General features: G+C 41.1%; 1 protein-coding gene and 1 long non-coding RNA gene across 2 annotated transcripts in view; one reads left to right on the forward strand and one right to left on the reverse strand.

Moving 5' to 3' along the window:
• Nucleotides 1-15,372, forward strand: part of CDK14 (cyclin dependent kinase 14) — a 701,485-nt gene extending 686,113 nt beyond the window's left edge. The window contains exon 15 of the mRNA XM_026505249.4: nt 273-15,372. The gene's annotated coding sequence lies outside the window, so the exon portion shown is untranslated. The remainder of the gene's footprint in view (nt 1-272) is intronic.
• On the reverse strand, nt 5,901-18,150 carry LOC123001362 (uncharacterized). Its single transcript, XR_006410170.3, has 3 exons — nt 17,738-18,150; nt 8,826-8,909; nt 5,901-7,381 (listed from the first exon to the last, which is right to left on the reverse strand). It is a non-coding gene; the product is annotated as an uncharacterized LOC123001362 (long non-coding RNA).
• Nucleotides 18,151-19,332: the final 1,182 nt, after the last annotated feature.

Here is a 19,332-nt window from a genome sequence, read left to right on the forward strand (position 1 = left end):
TTAAACATAGAGGTGCTGTCCTAGTGTGTGCTTGCTGCTCAGGATGAGTTTGGTAGACTGGGAGAAAATCCAAGACTGTGATTTTCTTGGAATTCTGGAGGGTAGATATCTTTTTTTAACTTATCTGCCGCTGACTGCTATCCCCCATAAGCACTTGGAAAACCCCTGCCTACCCTGTGGCTTTTGAATCTGGAGGTGATAACTGCCTGGAGCTCCACTTGCCTCACCAGAAACCACGTGCTATACAGAGTTTTGTTCTTGTCCCTGTTTAGCTTCCTGCTTCCCAAAGCCAAGCAACTGTTGTTCCGGAGGAAAAAGAACCCTCCTCAAGTAGCCAACAAGCAGCCCTCTCTCCATCTCTAGCCTCTAAGACTCGCTAAGGCTTGGATTTGACTCAGCCTGAGTAAGTAGCTTTTTCATACTAATTTTTTAAAACCCTGTTGTGGCAAAGGATTAAATAAGCAATTGTCTAGCTTTAAATGCCTCATGGGGGACTAAAATAACACCTTTCCCGACAGTCTAGTTTTCAAACCCACTTCATTTAAGGTAACAAAATCTCTTTTCTACAAGGTTTTGACTGTGTGGAATACAAGTGTTATAGCCCTAGCTAAGATGGTATGCAATCAATTTTCCAAGTGGAGAGAAATTCTAGGGTGCAGAAATTTTTCTTTGATAAAATAAAATATACTTAATGAAAGTATATATATGGGTGTGTGGGGGGGGTGCAAAGGAGTTATGTTCAACCCTCGGAGATGACTGGAGTCTTCTTTTCTATATTTAGACTATGTCTTGAAATTCATGAAAATGAATTGCTTGTTCTTTTCCTTCTTAAACCATTCTCCCTCTGCCCTCTACTCTCCCCAGGCTTTATTTATTTATTTTTAAAAATAACTGAGTCACATGTGAGCCATTCCTAAAGCTTAAGACTTATTTTTAACAACTTGCTCAAACACAAATCCCATTGTTCACATCCTTAGGGACAGTGAGTTACTCCAAAGGAAAAAATGTAGAGATTTTATATACATTTGTTATTCAGTGAATAATTCATATTAAAGTAAATTGTGCAGAAAATGTGAAAGATCTTTGAGTAATCCAAAAATCTTTGGATTACTATACTGGGAACAAAAAAGAAAGAAAGAAAGAAAGAAAGAAAGAAAGAAAGAAAGAAAGAAAGAAAGAAAGAAAAGAAAGAAAGAAAGAAAGAAAGAAAGAAAGAAAGAAAGAAAGAAGAAATGATTGAAATCCACAAACCTTTGGAGGGAGCTGTAAGGGGAGTTTTCATTCGAAGTTTTTTTAATGGTGTCCTTGTTGTTGTGAATGCTAAGTTTCTATCTGTTGTTCCAGGGAGCTCCCTGCATGCCACCTTGTTTGCTTCCTCTTCCCCACTGTTAACAAGTGTCGTTGGGGATCTAGGAAGTTGTTGTTGTTTTTAAGATTTATTTATTTATGAGAGAGAGAGAGAATGGGTGGGAAGGGCAGGGAGAGAGGGAGAGAGAGAGTCTCAAGCATACTCTGTGCAGAGCCCAATTCGGTCCTTGATCCCAGGACGGCAAGATCACAACCTGAGCCGAAATGAAGAGTCGGACCCTCAACTGACTGCACCACTCAGGTGCTCCTCTAGGAAGTTTTGATAGAGACTCAGCTAAGGTGAACATCAAAGATCATTGATTTGGTATAGACCAGATGAGTAAGGGAAAAAAGTCAGCAAGTGGGGCAGGAGAGAAAGAGAAAGAGAGGCAGCAGGCTATGATGACAAAATATATTGAATCAAATCAACTTCCAGCTCTTAGTCTCTTAACTTTAATTACATTTTCCTTCTTGGATATCAACAACATTGCTGCCAAAACCCTACAGCTATGGGGGACATAAACATTTAAATGTACCAGAGACAGATGGCAACATCAATCTTCATTGTCGCTCTCTTAGAGGATTCCCAGCACTGTTGCCATCTGCAGTGAATGGGACATTAGAGGTGACTATTTCCCACAAGGGCGCTTTTTAGATTTACCTTCGGGAAGTAAAGAATGCTTCATTGTTTTAGGGGGAATTTTGTTGGCTAGGATCATGGGAATTACAACAGCAATAGAAAGCTAATGCTGGGATAAAAGTTACCAGTTAGCAACCCTACAACTTCCTTTCTGCTCAGCCTCCAACAATGGAAGATGAGACTGACAGTCGGTCACCTCTATCCAAATAGTTTGCTTGTGACCATACAGAGTGGCCAGGCTAACAGATTGCCTTAATTTTAGCCAGGGAAAGTCCAACAGTCAAGCCCTACTTTTGAACAGAGAATCTCAAAGAATGTATTTGAATCTGTGATCATGCACTTACCCAGAAGAGGGCCTTATGCTAAATTGTCTTAATGTTTTAAAGTTTTTCTGTTTATGACATTCCTTGGTTAAATTTGATTTTTCTTCACTAAATACATTATAACATACTTTCTAAGATATATCTAGAAGTTAGCCTGTTCTATTTAAAAACACTTTTTGTGCTTGGTTTTTAAAATCCAAATCTGTAGGGGCTCCTGGGTGGCACGGTTGGTTAAGCGTCCAACTCGGTTTCAGCTCAGGTCAAGATCTCAGTGTCATGGGATCGAGCCCCGTGTTGGTCTCTGTGCTCAGCACAGAGTCTGCTTGGGACTCCGTCTCCCTCTCCCTTTGCCCCCACAACTCACTCTGTCTCTCAAATAAATAAATGAATCTTTAAAAATAAAATCCAAATCTGTGTATCTTCTATAATTATTAATAGCTTTCATTGCACTGGACATATCAGGGGGTTTTACAGGACTATGTCATAACGCTAAACACGCTCCATGATATTTTCCCTGGTACCTGGGATGTTTACATCTGAGTGCCAGTGGGGAACAAAATTGGTCATGTCTACCATAGGAGATAGAACAGAGGAGACATGAGGCAGTCAATTCAAGAATCATACTGCAAACATTAAGAGCCAAAACTGAGGTTCTTGACGCTATTCAAGGAGACATGTGGAACTGAGAAATAGATCTAGATTTAGAAGAGATGGAGTTCCATAATCTTTGATTAAAACCTCCATGAACATAAATGTTAAAACAAGAAACTTCTAGCAGCCAGGGAGCCCTGACTGAATTTAAACACATCTAAAGAGGGGATTGAAGGAGGGAACCCAGCATCAAGAGGCATCTGGCATGCAGATTCTTTGTGTAGAAAGATAGGTGAGGCTTTCTAGAGCTTTAAGCCAATTAAATTGGAATGGCTGCATCTCACAGAATACTCAGAGTGACTGATAATTCTCAGGGTTTACTCTAAACTTCATTGGCCTTGAGCATTAGTATTTCCACTGCCTCTGTAAGATTCAAGCTCTCAATTTCCACCCAAAACAGCTTCAAGTGGTCTTCCTGCTACCTATTCATCCCCCTTCAAGTCCTCCTCCATGATGTAGCTGAGGAAATTGTTGGAAGCCCTCTTCCCCTGCACGCTGTCCCCTGGTTTCTCCTGCGTTCTGTGTCCAGTCCTCGCCAGACCTCAGCAGTCTTCCTGGTGGCACCCGTTCCCTCTTATCTTGCTCCTCAGCCTGGAATCCTTTGCTCCCGACTAAACCACTGACCTGTTCTTGGTCTCTCTCACATTCAGGCTTTTTCTGTGTATTCTAGGTCATTTTACTAGAGCATATTAATGCCCCCATTTTATTATAATTGTCCTCTCTGTACAACTCCAAGCTCCACTTGCTCTCTGCATGAGCACAGGGTCTGGCGCACAGTGAGCCCAACACAAAGATGTGTTGAGTTAGGGTGTGTGTAAGTGCCCATGCTGCTCCCCTCCTTCCACACGAAGTGCTAATTAATCCCTGGCCATTCTGCAAAGCTGCCCAAGGAAGCCATCCCTGACCTGTCCCTGCTCTGCTTCCCCAGCACCCTATCTATAACCTTTCATTTACTTCATTTCATCTACTTATATTACGTTATAAGTATATTACTTATCTACTTATACATTTGCTATTTCTGTGTCCCAAAGGGCCAAATATCAGCAATTTCCTAGGATTCAACCCAATAGAAAAGCCGGAGCACATGGTGGTTCTCTATCAGACAGAATGAGGTTGAACGCTGGCTCTGTCACTTCACTTGCTGTGTGTTCTTGTCAAGCTCCTTAGCTTCTCTGTGCCTCAGTTTCCTCATGTGTAAAATGGAAACAATCATAGCAACTATGTCAGAGTAGTGGCATGAGGATTAAAGGAGGTAATGCGTGTTAACATGCAGAACACAGGGCCGGGTCATATAAGAAACATCAGCAACAGTTAATCAGTAGATAAATGTTTCCCGAAAGCCCACTCTGCGCTGGAGCCAGTGCTAGTTGTTGGAGGTACAAAGATGGGTAAGCTCAAAGCAGGCTTGCCTTTGTGGAGCTCACAGCCATTGGAAGTAGGATAAGGAGTCTAACCAGTCCCACAAATGGGGAGGTACTGAGTGCTCAAGGCACCGTTTCCCAAGTCTGCTGCTAGGGTGGAATCATCCGTTTATAGACCTAGTTTACCAACTTAACTGCAAGAGGCTTTGACTGTCTTTTTCCCTGGTATATGGCAGATGCCATCACTCAGCAACAAGGGTTCGGTGGATGCTCAGTAAACGTGTTGAGTAAATCCATGAATGGTCAACAATGAGTGAATGAATGAACTGTAGCTCCAGCTCCAAGGACACACGGGAGAGAAGCTCCTCAGGTCAGCGTTCACAGCCAAGGCAGTCAGGAGTTCTCTCTTACAAAATTGAACTTGTCCCGTGTTTTGCTACAGAGGCTTCTAGGCCAAAATCTCTTTTTGGTGGAAATGGCAAAGAAGTGTTGCTCAGCCAGATCCTGGGTTTTTGACTCGTTATTGTTTATTTTTTTAACTATCTTTTCACAAGGTTATAGCACACACACACACACACACACACACACACACAAAGAGCGAGCGAGAGAGAAAAGGCTATTGAACATTACTGTTTATGTAAAGTATAATCAGATAAGCAAACAAAGAGAGAAAGGAGAGGTGGTTTTTTCCTAGTTCACCATTCATTCATTCGTTCGTTCATTTCACAGACATTCCATGTGCTGGGCACTTGGTATGGCAAACGTTAGGGAGAGAAACAAGCGCCCCAGCCACACTGTTGAATGGCCCTCTGCTACAGGGTCTTGTTTCTGTCACTTTCTACTTGATTTCATTATGAACATCTGTTTGTTTATTTAAGAAATATTTGCCAAGAGCCGGCTCAGGACCAGGCTTTGTGATGGCCGTGAGGACCGGTAATGAGTAAAAGCCGCCTCGACCTCAGCTTCCATGAAATGTAGAGTCTAATGGGGAGGACGGATGGTACCAAACAGTCACATAAATATGTCCTCCAAGTGCAGTTAACACAGCAGAGGAAAAAGAGGGTACAGTGAAATGGTACAACGGGGGGCTGACCTGGGGAATCAGGAAAAGCTCCCTGGGGGAGGTGACTTTTGAACTGAGATCTAAACGTTGAGACAGGAGCCGGAAAGCTGAAGATGCCAGTGTCAGGAGAGGGGTGGGCTGGGGCCACAGAGAGGAGGAGAGCCGGACAGGGGCCAAGGACATTCGGGTCATATGATGAATTTTTAAGAATGTTAAGGAAAGATGTCATCTGCTCAGATTTGCATTTTTCAGTGTTTTCCATCCATTAGATTGTGGGTTCTTTGAATTATGAGGCTATGTCATACTCATTTGCACATCTCTGACTACATCCAGCAGAGGGCTGTGCATGCAGATGGTGCTTAATTAATGCTACTTGGATATGGGAAAGGAGGCCAGTAACATGACCTTGTACAGGGATGTTAATGATGATCTAGTTCAGTGGATACTTGTATCTCTAAACAATGAGGCGTTCCTAGAACCCCCCCCCCCCCAGTGCTTTTGCCTAGGCCATGCAGATGAGCCATGAAGGGGCATGGCACTGTTTTTCACTTAAGAAATGTTTCCATTTATAGTATTTCTCTATGAGAGAAAGGGGTTCTCAGCTGTCCTTTTGCCTGGATTATCATTAGGAGAATTGCTAGTTGGCCACAGTCTCAGCTATAAGACTCACTGAGCGTCATTTCGATGATGTGGAGGTGAGGAATGTGTTCTCTCTCCCTGGGATCTTCTACCTCAGTCTGATCAGCAGTGCAGGGTTCCATGTCCCCTGACTTCACTCTTTCATATTCTTAAGGCCTTTGCCACCCACAGGCCAGTCAGCAGGATTATGGGTATCTTTTTGGGACTGTGACTTCTGTGGGACTGATTTTTCTTCTATTTGGATAGCAGTGCTCAGCAGCTATGGTAAATCCCCCATATTCTGTGAGAGAAAATTTGAGGTGATTAGCATACATTTGCCACCTCCATCGTTGGATACTTAGGGAAAAGCACTGTGGAATAGGAACAACAGATAGCAACATATTTCAGAGGCCCTTTTCACACAAGGATGATTTTCTCAAAATGGAACCAGATCCCAAGGATCTTTGTCCTCTCTTGAGAGGCCTTTCTTCCCAGTATGTGGATAGTATGTGAATATGATGATATAGATGCAGCAGGAAGGTGTGCTCCTGATCACTTTTTAAATCATGTGCTGCTGGCAATGATTTCATTTTTAAAGCCACCAGAAACCACAGGTGATGGCTAAATTACCCACATATCCTTAAACAGCTTCCATATTTGTCTGTTTGGCTGCTTTCATCCCTTCTTCTCCCTTGTGCCATTCTGTGATACCGCCTCAGTCTCAGAGATTCAGAGCGGCCGGCTGCTGAACACATGAATACTAAAGAATTGGTTTCCTTAGTAACAATAACCATGCAGCAGCTCTCAGAACTTCTGCCTTTCTGTCTGTCTGACTTTCTGTTTGTTTTCTGTTGGTCGTATGGAGAAAGACGCCCAAACCAGGCCTGCCCATAAAATATGCACATCAATTTTGTGACCCATAAGCAGAAGGGAGACTCTGAGCAAAGAAGGTGTTGCTGATTTCCGGGATTTCTTTTTTTCAGTGTCTGTTGTGAGACATTGCCCTGCTTCCTGCCCCAGCTCCCTAGTCTAGTCAGGAGGAGCCCACAGGGCCTCCCTCCCCAGAAGGAGCAGAGGGAGATGTGCCTCAGGAAGCTTTGGGCTTCTGTCCTACGACTGGCTTCTGATCTCGTTGTCCAGACTCTTGATGGATTCTGCTATCTTACCTCCTCGGCACATACTGGGGTGCCTGACCCTCTGTGGCTCCATCCCCTGGCTGGTCTGGATTCCTGGCTGTGGCTAGAGAAGCGTGCCTCTGCAGGGCAAAGCACATGCCTGAGCCTTCCTGTGTCAGCTGTCTTCTCAAGGCTGTGTCCGCTCAACGTACAAACACAAACAGAGCACTGCTTAGTGCTAGGCACGATGCCGGACACTGGGTCTGGGAATGAGCAGAAAGACACATGCCCCCATGAGGTTCAGAGTCTGAAACAGTAATCCGGGTGCACGGCAATGGTTAGAGTCTATTACAACAGGAGCTCTACCCAGGCTAATGAGGACCACTGAAGAGAAGCCCATGAAATTGGAGGTGGAACAGGAAAAGTTCCCAAAGAGGTGAAGCCTAACCTAAGTCTTAAAATTAAAAAAAAAAAAAAAATAGTAGGAATAGGTAAATATGTTCACACTTACTACATACTAAGAACTTGACATGTGTTGTACATTCATTATTTAATTCCCACAACTGCTGTGAGGCAGATTCTAGTACCATCCCCACTTTACAAACCGAGGCTCACGAATCAAAATCTCTCACAGTCACTGAGCTTGGAAGCAGCAGAGCCCACAGTCAGACCCAGAGCTGTGTTACAGCTAAGTCCAGAATGTTAAGCACAAGCTGAGGGGAAGAAGGAAGCCCAAGTGGTCCAGTGTGATGGGCATACACGTGGTTACTTTTGCCAGAACATGAGTGTGGAGTGAAGCTTGGAGAGAGGCAGGCAGGGCCAGCTTGTGGAGGCCTTGTTGTGAGCTTGGCCATGGTGCTCAAAGTGAAGGTGAGCTGCTTGATTTTCATCTTGGGAAAACCATTCTGGCCATAGTGAGGAGGATGGCTTTGCAGGTGTAGAATTAGGGATCGGGAGATAGTAGTCAGTCAGTAGTCCTGGTAAGAAGTGATGTTGGCTTGAATTTGGGCATCAGCAATAGGAACACAAAGGAAGGGATCTCCCACTGCTTTTCCCATGAAGCTTCATCCCCTCCTTCCCACACTTCACCTCCAGCTTAGCCTCCAGGGCTCCTTTGGATGTCATATCTTCAAATCTGTCTGGGGTTACCTCACCCTCCCACACCCTACACTGCATCTCATTTTGTTTTCGACTCCCAGAGCCTCGTACAGCAGTAATACTTAGCAAAGGAATAGTGAATGGAACAATGAATGAGTTGAAATCGTTTCTGATTTCTACCTCTTTAACAAAACCCACGGTCCAGACCATCACAGTCTTGTTGCTGCCCTCATCAAAGGTAATACAGAAAACTGGACAGATGTTCTGACCAAGCATGAGATACAAGTCATCTGGTTGTCACAATGCAGATACTCATTGACTGATATGTAGAATCACCTCCTCTGTCTTAGATCTGACACCAAGAACTCTAAGTGTCAAATATCAAACAGTATATACCTCAGACAACTTAGCTAGAAGAGAAAGAAGTGGAACTCAAGAGGTTTCTTCTGTGCAATTTCATATTTACTTATATAGACAGGCAGAGACGGGCCCTTTCTTAATACTTTTCCCAATAAAACATTGGACCAAAGCCTGGTGGGATGGTGACAAGTGAAACAGGGCACACACACAAAGAAACGACTGAGATATGCCCATCAGTTGAGGACCTACCATGTAGCATTTTGAAGGTAACAAAATTCATAGCTCATAATGTGAATAGCCTCTCTCATCTGGTGGTCTTAATTTCTTCTTGATCTAGAAGAAGTAAAAAATTTAAAAAGTAAACATAACCTGCACACGGTTATTTATAGCAGCTTTACTCCTAAGTCCCAGAACTTGAAAGTGACCAGGATGTCTTCCAGTAGGTGAATGGATAAATAAACTGTGGCACATCCAGACTGGAATATTCTTCAGCACTAAAAAGAAATGAACTATCGAGCCACGAAAAAATAGGGAGGAATTTTAAATGCATATTACCAGGTAAAAGAATTCAACCCTAGAAGTCTACATACTGTACAGTTCCAACTAGATGACATTCTGGAAACGGCAAAACTACGGAGACAGTAAGAAGATCAGTGGTTGCCAGGCAGGGTGAACGGGATGACTAGGCAGCGTGCAGAGGAGCTTTTAGGGCAGTGAAAATAGGCTGTGTGATATTACTGTGCTGGGCATATGTCACTATGTATTTGTCCAACCCACAGAGTGAACTGTAATGTACACTGGAACTTGTATCAGTGCAGGCTCATCTTTGTTTAAAAATGTACCACTCGGAGGAATGATTTTGATAATAGGGGGAGCTACACCTGTGCAGGGCAGGAGGCATAGAGAAAATCTCTGAACTTTCCCCTCATTTTTGTTATAAACCTAAAACTTCTCAAAAAGATAAAACATTAATTAAAAAAAAAAAAAAGACAAGAAAGCACAAAATCAGAACAAACAACTGTGGGGTAACCTTACTGACATCAGCTTCACTGGACTGACAGGCACATAATATTCTTTGGCCCGGCATTTTAGCAAATAACTCAAGGCTTTCTACTTTGTGTACATGGTCCCAAAAAATAATTCTGACAAACTGTGTAGACCCCATGCACATTTTAGATTGATTTAGAAGAGCAGGACTGGGTTGAACAAAGGATTCAGGGGTCCAACTTATATGGAACCCTGCCCTCTTTTGTATGACAAAATGTATTCCTGTTAAAGAAATGAGAATCTGCAAAAAAAAATGCAAGGGGGCGTGGTTAATGTAGTTCTCATATACTGTGGCCAGAAAGAGCCTGTGGCCTCTGACTCACTGGCCAAAGGCAACAAATAAGCCACAGCAACTCAAAGAGACACAGGAAAATACAAGTAGTTCTTCAAATACCATACAAGAGCAATTACCATATTTTAGCATATGGTTCCACACTGAATTATTTCACAGTTATAATTAGGTTGTTAATGCGGTACAGAATTGGAAGATACACTAATTTGGTGTACACTTTATCTAATCTGCTGGAAATGCAACATTTAGAGGGCTTGACTCTTCACAAGCAATTAAAAAGGACTTCTTCAACTTAACTTTAATATCACATTCTTTTTTTATTTTTTTTATTTTTTTGGGCTTTGTAGTGTGTGTGTGTGTGAGAAAGAGACAGAGAGAGAGAGAAAGAAAGCAAAAGAGAGAGAGAGAGAGAGGTTCCATCCCAGTTATAGGCACAAGCAATAACTAGTCTCTGATTTGTTTCCACTATTTATCATGTAAGATTCTTTTCTTTCTTGCTTTTTTTTTTTTTTTTTTTCTTTTTTCTTTTTTGCCTTTGGTGAATTAAAACTGAATTTTCTTCTCCAGGACACTTCTCTGTTCCAGTCATAGTAAATACCAATTTCATTTCCATCCTATTATTTTTCTAATTAAGCATTTGTCATGCAAAAGAAGATCTGAGGCGCCTATCCTTTCCATTATGTAAAATACTCGGTTATGATAATAGCTTTAGGATGGCATCTTGAAGGTGTTATAGAAAGAAATCAGGGAAGAAATAAAATAAAATAAACTGTATTTTACCTTGGACTTTTGCCCATTTATTTTCTCCCTGGTTTGCCACAATTACTAATGTTGACAATGCCCCATCAATTGTGAAGGATGTACACATAATTAGCATCTTTTAATAAAGAGAATTCTATTAAATGCCTCCCTAAAATTTGTTTTAAGGTTAAAAATATAACCTTGCATCTCATTTTTTCTCTTCTGTTCACATTTAGCAAAACCTATAACTTCTGTACTTGATGAAATGTGCTTCAAATTGTTTCAGAACAAAGTAGAAGTATGCCAGAAGGACAACTTGGTATTTCTTGGAAATTCTTTCTTCCTTCTTATGGCAAATCCCAAGGGGCTAGGCTCTGTCGAAGAATTTATTTTCTAAATCTTTTGAACACAAAGCTTTTACATTTTCTGTGGCAAGATATTTTTCCCAGACAAACACTAACAATCACATCGTATTATCTATATTTATACCCATACATACACTATATGTCCATCCATATGTATATGTGTATATATAATATTATGTAGATTATGTAGATATACATGATATCTATTGGTTTATAAAATCTTAGACTTTAATTTTCAATTTCCATAGTTTGCGCAGAGTATGCCATGAGACTGGATTTTATAAAGGTGAAACCATTTCTTCACCATTTCTCAAAATATAGACTGAGAGATTTCTGGCTTTGGAAGAAACCCTGGTGTATGTTCTGAAACTGCCAACTCCTAAAACACATCGTGTGTGGTGTATGTGTGTGCGTGTGCATATGCGTGTGTGTGTGTGTGTGTGTGTGTGTGTGTGTCTGCCTGTCTGTCCACACCGTCTAAGTGCTAGTGGTTAAATCTCGCTGTGAATAGCTGTGTGCTCAGTGTTTTCAAAGCTGCTGTTGTGCCCCCCCACCTCCCCTTTATTGGACAGCTGCATCTCCCCCTGCAGCTCCTGTTGGCTGCTGAAGACTTACATATGCCCCCACTTCTGAGAAAGTTGTCCTGGGCTAATAGAGGAGCCACCTCACCCAGGAAGGTGGTGGGGGGAGGACACAGTTAATGGCTGATTGATAAGTGTACTTTCAAAGGCTGGCACCCTGAGCCCAAGAGAGAGCAGTTGTGTGGTGTGGTTAATGCTCCAGATACGCTCCGAACATGGCCCAGGCCAGGGTGGCCTCTGCCTGAGTCCATGCCCCTTACCTTCCCTCTCCTGCTTCACTCCTGTCCTTAGTGGGCTTTTCCTGAAGAGAGCTTGCTCAAGAAATTGCCTGCACTCAAATCCCTGTCTCAGGCTGTGTTTCTAGGACACTTCTTTAAATTTTAGACATTCAGTTTTCTAATCAATAAAATGTAGATGAATAATTCCTGCCTAGTCTCTTCCTCCATGTCATGGTAGAAATAGTAAATTATGTGGAAGAATTTTTTAAACAGCCAAAGTCATAAGAATATTTTGCAGGTAACCTGATGTATACTTATTTTAATATTTCACCTTAGGTTCTATGAAAATAGGGTTGATTTCTACCAACTTGTGTTTTTTACACTTTAGGCTAATGTCCACGTTGCTCATTTTATCACTCCCTACCGACAGCTGATTTGTAACAGTTGCTGACTTGTCTCGTCCCTTTGCACAATGGGCTCTCCAAGGTGAATGTGTGAAAGAGATGTGAGTCCAGCAAAGGACAGTGTCAGTCTGGGGAGCACCCAGGCCTCACCAAAGGCCAACTAAGCAGGAACCCAAGATGTGGTTTTCTCAGATCTTCACATGGTTTTAAGCTAAGCCAGGCACCAGATTTAATGTGGAAACTCCAGATTCTTAAATACTGACAATACATTTTTTTTAAAAAAACATTAACACCCTACTATTCAAGTAAAACATGACTGGGGGCCTAACTGGGCTGTGTCCAGATTTAAGCTCCTGAAATAACCGGGCCAGGTGATCCCCACTAAGGTCTCAGCTCCCAGCACCGTGCTCAGCGCATGATAGATAAAAGGCCCTGGATGAACAGAATCACTGTCAGCAATGCGGGTTTCCAAGAAGTTAAATGAATGACTGCTGGTTTTAGTAAACAGTTCTCCACTTTGTAAAAACTACTTAGCATATGATTCTTTTCCCTAAACAGTATTACAACATATGCAGATTTTTATTCACTTGCCAGCCTGCTATTGCACAACTTTTCAAGGACACTTAGTCTGTTTCCTGATCTATTAAACAAAAATAATTATGCCTGACCTGAAAATAAGCAAAAGCATGAAAAGGGGCTTTACAAACAGGGGCGATCAATCCAGCTGTAAGAAATCACTGTTCTCTAAATTCTGCCCTGGGATCTAAATCCCATACTCAGAAATTTGAAACCAAGGAACAGAGGCTCTCTTATCTTTCTTCTAAAATGGTGTTTCCTTAACTGTAGTCAGGATTTTTGCTCTAAAAACTGCATTATTATTTTCTATTACTATTAACTGTCTGATCTTTTTTTTTTTAAGTCAAATACATTTTTTCCTAACTACCAACTATCTTGGTCAGCTACCGACTCTTACCTTTGTCCAAAGCAATAATATCTATGAATGCACAGGTCTCATGTCCTAATATTTAACGTGGTACACATACACACACATACATATACACATATATGGGTGTATGCATACTTTGTCTATATATACATCTATGTGTATGTGTGTCTATGTAATATGCATCTATATCCCATCTAAAATCACCTTGCTTATCATGAATTATATGCCTTCCATTTTAGAATAGTAGAATTTCATAGGAAGATTTTCTGTCTCTCTCGGTCTGTTAATTTACTCATTGGGCATTTGTCACCCACTGTATCTCATGTAAACCTGGAGCAGGCAGAAGAAGATTAACATTATTGGTTCCACAAAATTTTAAGCCACTCTAAAAGCTTTGGGAGCCCATGTGGCTAATGAATTTCAGGTAGGAAACTCACGCTCCAAATCTCCCAGCTCTAGGTTCCTGTGGACTTGGTAACACAACCTTCAGGAAACAGAGGGCAAGCCCAAGAGAGCCATATTTGTAAAATGCTTAAGCTTTCCTCTTAGAGTCTGCCCCCAAGGGAATCCGGGCCATGCTACTAATGAGTTTTAACGCAGCAAAGTCTGGTGACGCCCTTCTCAACAGCTTTTTATGTGGGAAGCTGTCTGGTGCTATATTCCTAACTAACCAGCCCCCCACCATTGTCACTTCTGGGGTTGGCTTTAGCTATTGAATAAGATAATGGCATTCAAACCAGTCTCCGTTAGGTTATGAGATGATGTTAATAATTAGACTCTGCGCGTTTAGGTGGTGCCTCTCCGGGCAAGCACTAAGGGTTTTACAAATGTTACCTCATTTTCATCTTCATGACACCCTTGTGAAGCAAGCATTTTTTATTGCATTACTACAGAGAGAGCAGCTGAGGCGTGAAGAGGTTAAATGCGTTGCCCAGTCTGAGAGCACATCTGAGATCACAGATCTCAAACCTGGTTTGAGGTTGTCTAAAGAAAGTATCTGTAATGTACTTGTGTCTGGGTTTCACACCAAATGTAGGGAATGTCTCTGAAAATATTTACAGTTAGGTCTGTAAACTCATAAGCTCTTTAAACTTTGCATTCTGTGTGGAATCAATGACATGTGCCTTCTTGAACTAGCAAACAAACATAGAGGTCCAATGCTGGAGTCTGACATACTAAATACTATCCGCCAGATAACTTATTTAATAAATCCTATGTACCAGGCACTGTTCCAAGTGCTTTATACATTTCCATGGACCGTTACGTTCCTCGTTGTACGGGGAAGGAAAGTAAGGAAGCTAGACAACTTGCCTAAATGTCCCACAGCTGGTAAGTTGCAGAGCTGGGATTCACATCCACTCAATCTGGTTCCTGAGTTCATGCCTTTGAAGTGAACTTTCTGCAGCCGTCAAGCTTTTAATAGTTATTTGTTTGAAAATGTACTATGTCTCTCTCTCATGCCAGTCAAATTTGTTTTTTGTTTTGTTTTGTTTTGTTTCCTGTCAGTGGTTGTCCTCTTAATCCTAATTCTGGGCATAATCTTTTCATGTAGCCAATGATTCTGCCCCCACCCCAACTGTGCTTATATTCTAAATGGATGACCAGCTGGTCTCTAGCAGAGTGACTAGAAAAGAGGGCTTCAATCTGTATCAGTTCTCGATCCATTCCACTCAGAGTCTGTCAAGACACTTCCCACAAGTATAGTGCTTGGAAAAGAAAGAAGAGTGAAGTTCTCCCATCAGTTTGTCCCAGGACTGGGATGAGTTTTTACAGTAAGCAAAACTATTTCTCACAGGTGACTTATGCAATATACCTTTCATTTGGAGAGTGTTTTCACTGTGTTCTATATATTCATTATCTCATCTGATCCTTACACAACAGCCCAGTGAGATAACCAGGGAAACGATTTTTTAAGCACCATTTTACAGATGAGAAACTGAGGTTCAGTGTTGTTAAATAAACTTGTCCACAGTCACCCAGCTAATGAGCTACAGGAGCAGAATATGTCCAGTGTCATATGTTAATAAGCCCTATAAATTATCTCATCTCATATGAAGCTTACTAGCTTCTGGTGATATCATTGCTAAAATTGGGCATTTAAGCCAATAAAAATCAGAACAATTCCTACTTAGGATTACAGACAGGACCCTTGAGAACATTTAGTGCTTTCCACATTCAGCTACCTTCTCCTGTTTGAGAGAACATGAAGTAGACTTTCCAGGGTCCTCAAAAGAAGGGCTCCCATGTGGCTACTCCTAACAAACCTGGGACTTGTACTTGCTTACTTACCCAGACACTGCCCATGCCCGAATGAAGAGAACCTCTAGGTCCAAAGAAGAGCCATCTCCCTTGTTTCAGGAATGTGTTCTTTGTCCCCTGGTAATAGATACTGTGTGCTAGAGAATTCGTTCACTCAAGAAGGAATGAAAAAGCAATTCACTCAAATAAGTACTATGTGGGCTAGGTATTGGACCCTGGAGGTCAAACTGTCAACTTTTACTTTCTCTATTAAATGTCTTCTATAGAAGATTGCTTATTTTTCTCTTCTAGTTTCTGGAACAATTGCAGTGAATTGCCACTTGTTATTTCAGATTTTTTGTACTTAGTTGGCCCATTTATTATAATTATTTATTATTGATATTCCTCCAAATAGGTCATTATTGCAAGCATTGGTTTCTCTCCTCCTCTGCATAAGATCTTTACCTCTGCTTGACTAGAATCCAGTTGTCTGATGTGTTTCTTTGGTTGTCCTTCCTGCCACCTCAGGATTTTCTGGATTTTTCTCCCCAAGTCCCTCTCCTTGAGAACTTCACTCCATCAGTCACAAACATCTCCCCCAACACTCCCATGTCACTGTGTGCCTCAGCCTTTCTCTCTTCATTGGAACATTTCCCTTTATCCACCACGAGGCTTAAACCTTTTCAATTCCTCTGCACCTTCCCATTCTTTATGGCACACTCTCTATGCTGGCTTCTAGGATATTAAAGCCTGACTTTTGTCTCTTTGCAGTTTGTTCCATTTACTCTCATCACCCCCCCCCCACCCTAAAACATAGGTATTCTCCAAAATTTAGTCCTCGGTATTTTATTTTTTCTCTAGAATTTCTCATTTGGTGGTTTATCTGTCACATTGTTACTACCCTTGTGTCTGATGAAATATTTCATCAAGTTTCTTTTGAAACAACATATTGATTTTATTTATAAATAAAAAATGGAATGCCCTAAATAAAAATTTTAGCGAACAGGAAACAGAAAAATATGAAAAGACTAATACACCATGACCAAGTGTATGAGGCTTACTCTAAGAATGGAAGGATATCTCAGTATTAGGGAATCTATTAATATAATTTGCCATATTTATAGATTGAAGGAGATAAAACTCATATGATTATTCTACAGATGTTGAAATTTGATAAAATTTTAACATCCCTTCTAACAACAAGTTTCAATATTAGGAATGAATGGGTAGTGTTTCCTTAACATGAAAAAAATACATGTCTCTTATCTCAAATGTCAACTTTATCCTTAATGAGAAAACAGTAGAGGTATTCTCATTAGTCAAGAGGAGAACAGTTATGCTTAAGAACACCAGTATTATTTAATATTATTCTAGAAGTACTTGCCAACACTAAATGCACTAATTGTGTATTTCTTCTAGAGAAAGAAATAAAATACAAAGTGGCAAAGGGGAGGAGGTAAATTACGATACTAGAACATCTTAGAGAATCAACTGAAAAACTATAACAAACAATAAAGGACTTTGGTCTAGATGTATTAGATAATGTGTAGGAATACAAGTATTCTCACTTTTTGCTGTTGAGAGTATAATTTGGTACTACTTATGTGGAGAACAGTTTGGAAAGAGCTATAAAAATTAAAATATGCATAACCTTTGGCCCAATAATTTCATTTCTAAGAACATATTCTTGTACTTGCACATGTACAAAATAATATAGATCCAGGGTTTTGTTTTGGGTTTTTTTGCAGCTTTATTTGTAATACATGATTAGAAGCAAACACCCATGAATAGAGAACTGGTTAAATAAATTATGGTGCATATAGAATATTATGTGGTCATTAAAAAGAATGAGGTAACCTTATGTGTGTTGAGTATGGAACTACCTCCAAAATAAATTGGTAAGTGATGAAAGGAAGGTGTGAAACTATGTGTATGGTAACTTACCATCTGCATGTAAAAAGAAGAGAAAAGGGGAAAAGCGCACATGCTTGTGCTTATCTTTAAATACCTAAGGAACTTCCAAAAGTGGTTGCTTCTGGGAGTGAAACTGGGAGACTAAGAGAAAGGAGTGAGAGGGAGATTTATTTTTTTGCTATATGATTTTTTGATTGTTATTGATTGGTAATAAAACAATAAAAAAGCATTAGTAAAATAAAAATGCTTTTAAAAAGACCCCAAAACAAACAAAAACAACAGTAACACAAAATCCACTGCCTCCTAAAGAAATAGAAAAGAGATCCATGTGGAATCTCTTCAGTGGCTATTTCTGTGTAACAGATCACCCCAAAGCTGAATGGTTTAAAGACGACAAAAATGTAACACGTCTTACAGTTCTGTGTGTTGACTGGGCTCAGCCGGGCAGTTCTTCGGCACACAGCGTAGAACTGAGATCACTCAGGAGATGCTCTTGAATGCACAAGATGGTGCTTCAGCTCCAGGAACTTTCCTGTGTTCCCTCTCACCATTCAGTAATCCTGGAGTTTCTTGACAGCATTGTAGCTGGCTTCCAAGATCACAAAGACAGAAACTGCCTGCCTTTGAAGGCTTAAGCTTACAACTAGCACAGTGTCACTTCCTCTGTGTTGTACTGCCGGTCATAGCCAATCTCTAGACCAATTCAGATTCAAGGGGAGGAGAAACAGACTCCATCACTTGATTCAAGGAATGGCAAGGAATTTGTGGTTATCTTTAACCCCTGCAGACCTCCACAGTTGCTCAGCTCAAATCACCACAGCTATCACAACAGCTATTTGGAATTCCTTAAAGAGTTAACAAATCTGGGTTAGATCATCTTGTGTAACTCCTAATAGTTACTGTTTCTCCAAAATACACACACACACAAAACCCAAAATAGCTCAATTTCTGGCCTTAGGTTAATAGAACAGTAAGTTTAGAGACTCTTAAAATTCAAGAGCTGGTTTAAAAACTTTAAAATCCAGGTAGAATTTATATAGATACAAAGATCGGGTGGCATATCTATAAAATCTAGAGAAAGTAGGTAAAGTGACTTTTAATCAACCTTTCTTTTTCAAAAAGAAAAGCCAATATATTTCTGTAAAGAAGATGAGTATTTCTGGAAGGCAAAAGCAACCATAAATCAGAGGTGTCAACAGGCTCTATTACTAACAGTAGAGAAGAACCCGCTCTGGATGCCCTGCCCAGGAGCTCAGCAGTGCCTTCACTGGCCACCAGGAGTTCCACTGGCTTCCTGGGAAGGCTGATGAAAGAGATGTGGGGCTCAAGATAAGGCTCTCAGTCCACCAGAGTTCAGATACGCTGTTGGCTAGAATCCAGCCTTCTCGTGGGTCCTCAAATATGTCTTATTCCTTCTTACCTTTGAGATTTTGCACCATTCCTCTTCCCTGTCTCTCCTTCCCATGCTTTCCCTTTTGGCTTAGCTGACTCCTCCTCACCCTTTAGCTGATGGGCTTATATTTCTCATCCATAGTGAAATTTTCTTTGGGCCTACCCACTTCCCAAAATTAGGTCAGATGTTCTTGGGGTAATTCCTACTTCTGCTGTGTAAATAATTTTGCAGGGCTGCCTTACCTCTTCTCTGGGGTCTTAACCCATTATTCAGGGGTGATCTCCAACAACCATGTCTGTACAGGGAAGCTGTTCTTCCTCTGATCAGTTAGTCCAGGAGAAGAAGCTACACTCAAGATGGACGAAAGACATTCCCTCTTGAACTGAAAGACTTAGAGTTTTGATAACTAAGTCACATTAATGAAGCACATCAGAGGGAAAATCCATAAACTCCTACCAAAGAGGTAGAGCTAATTTGAGTCTTGCTTAATTGTCTCCTCCTTGTATCCTGTTAGGCACCTCTGTGGCCTTCCCATGTATCCCTTTCTTTGATGAAGCTACCCAGAGTTGTCTGTAACTCCCAACCAAAGACTTAACATAATTTATACCAACTGGAAT

The sequence above is a fragment of the Ursus arctos genome, unplaced genomic scaffold, assembly GCF_023065955.2.
Source record: "Ursus arctos isolate Adak ecotype North America unplaced genomic scaffold, UrsArc2.0 scaffold_3, whole genome shotgun sequence".
NCBI classification, from domain to species: Eukaryota; Metazoa; Chordata; class Mammalia; order Carnivora; family Ursidae; genus Ursus; species Ursus arctos.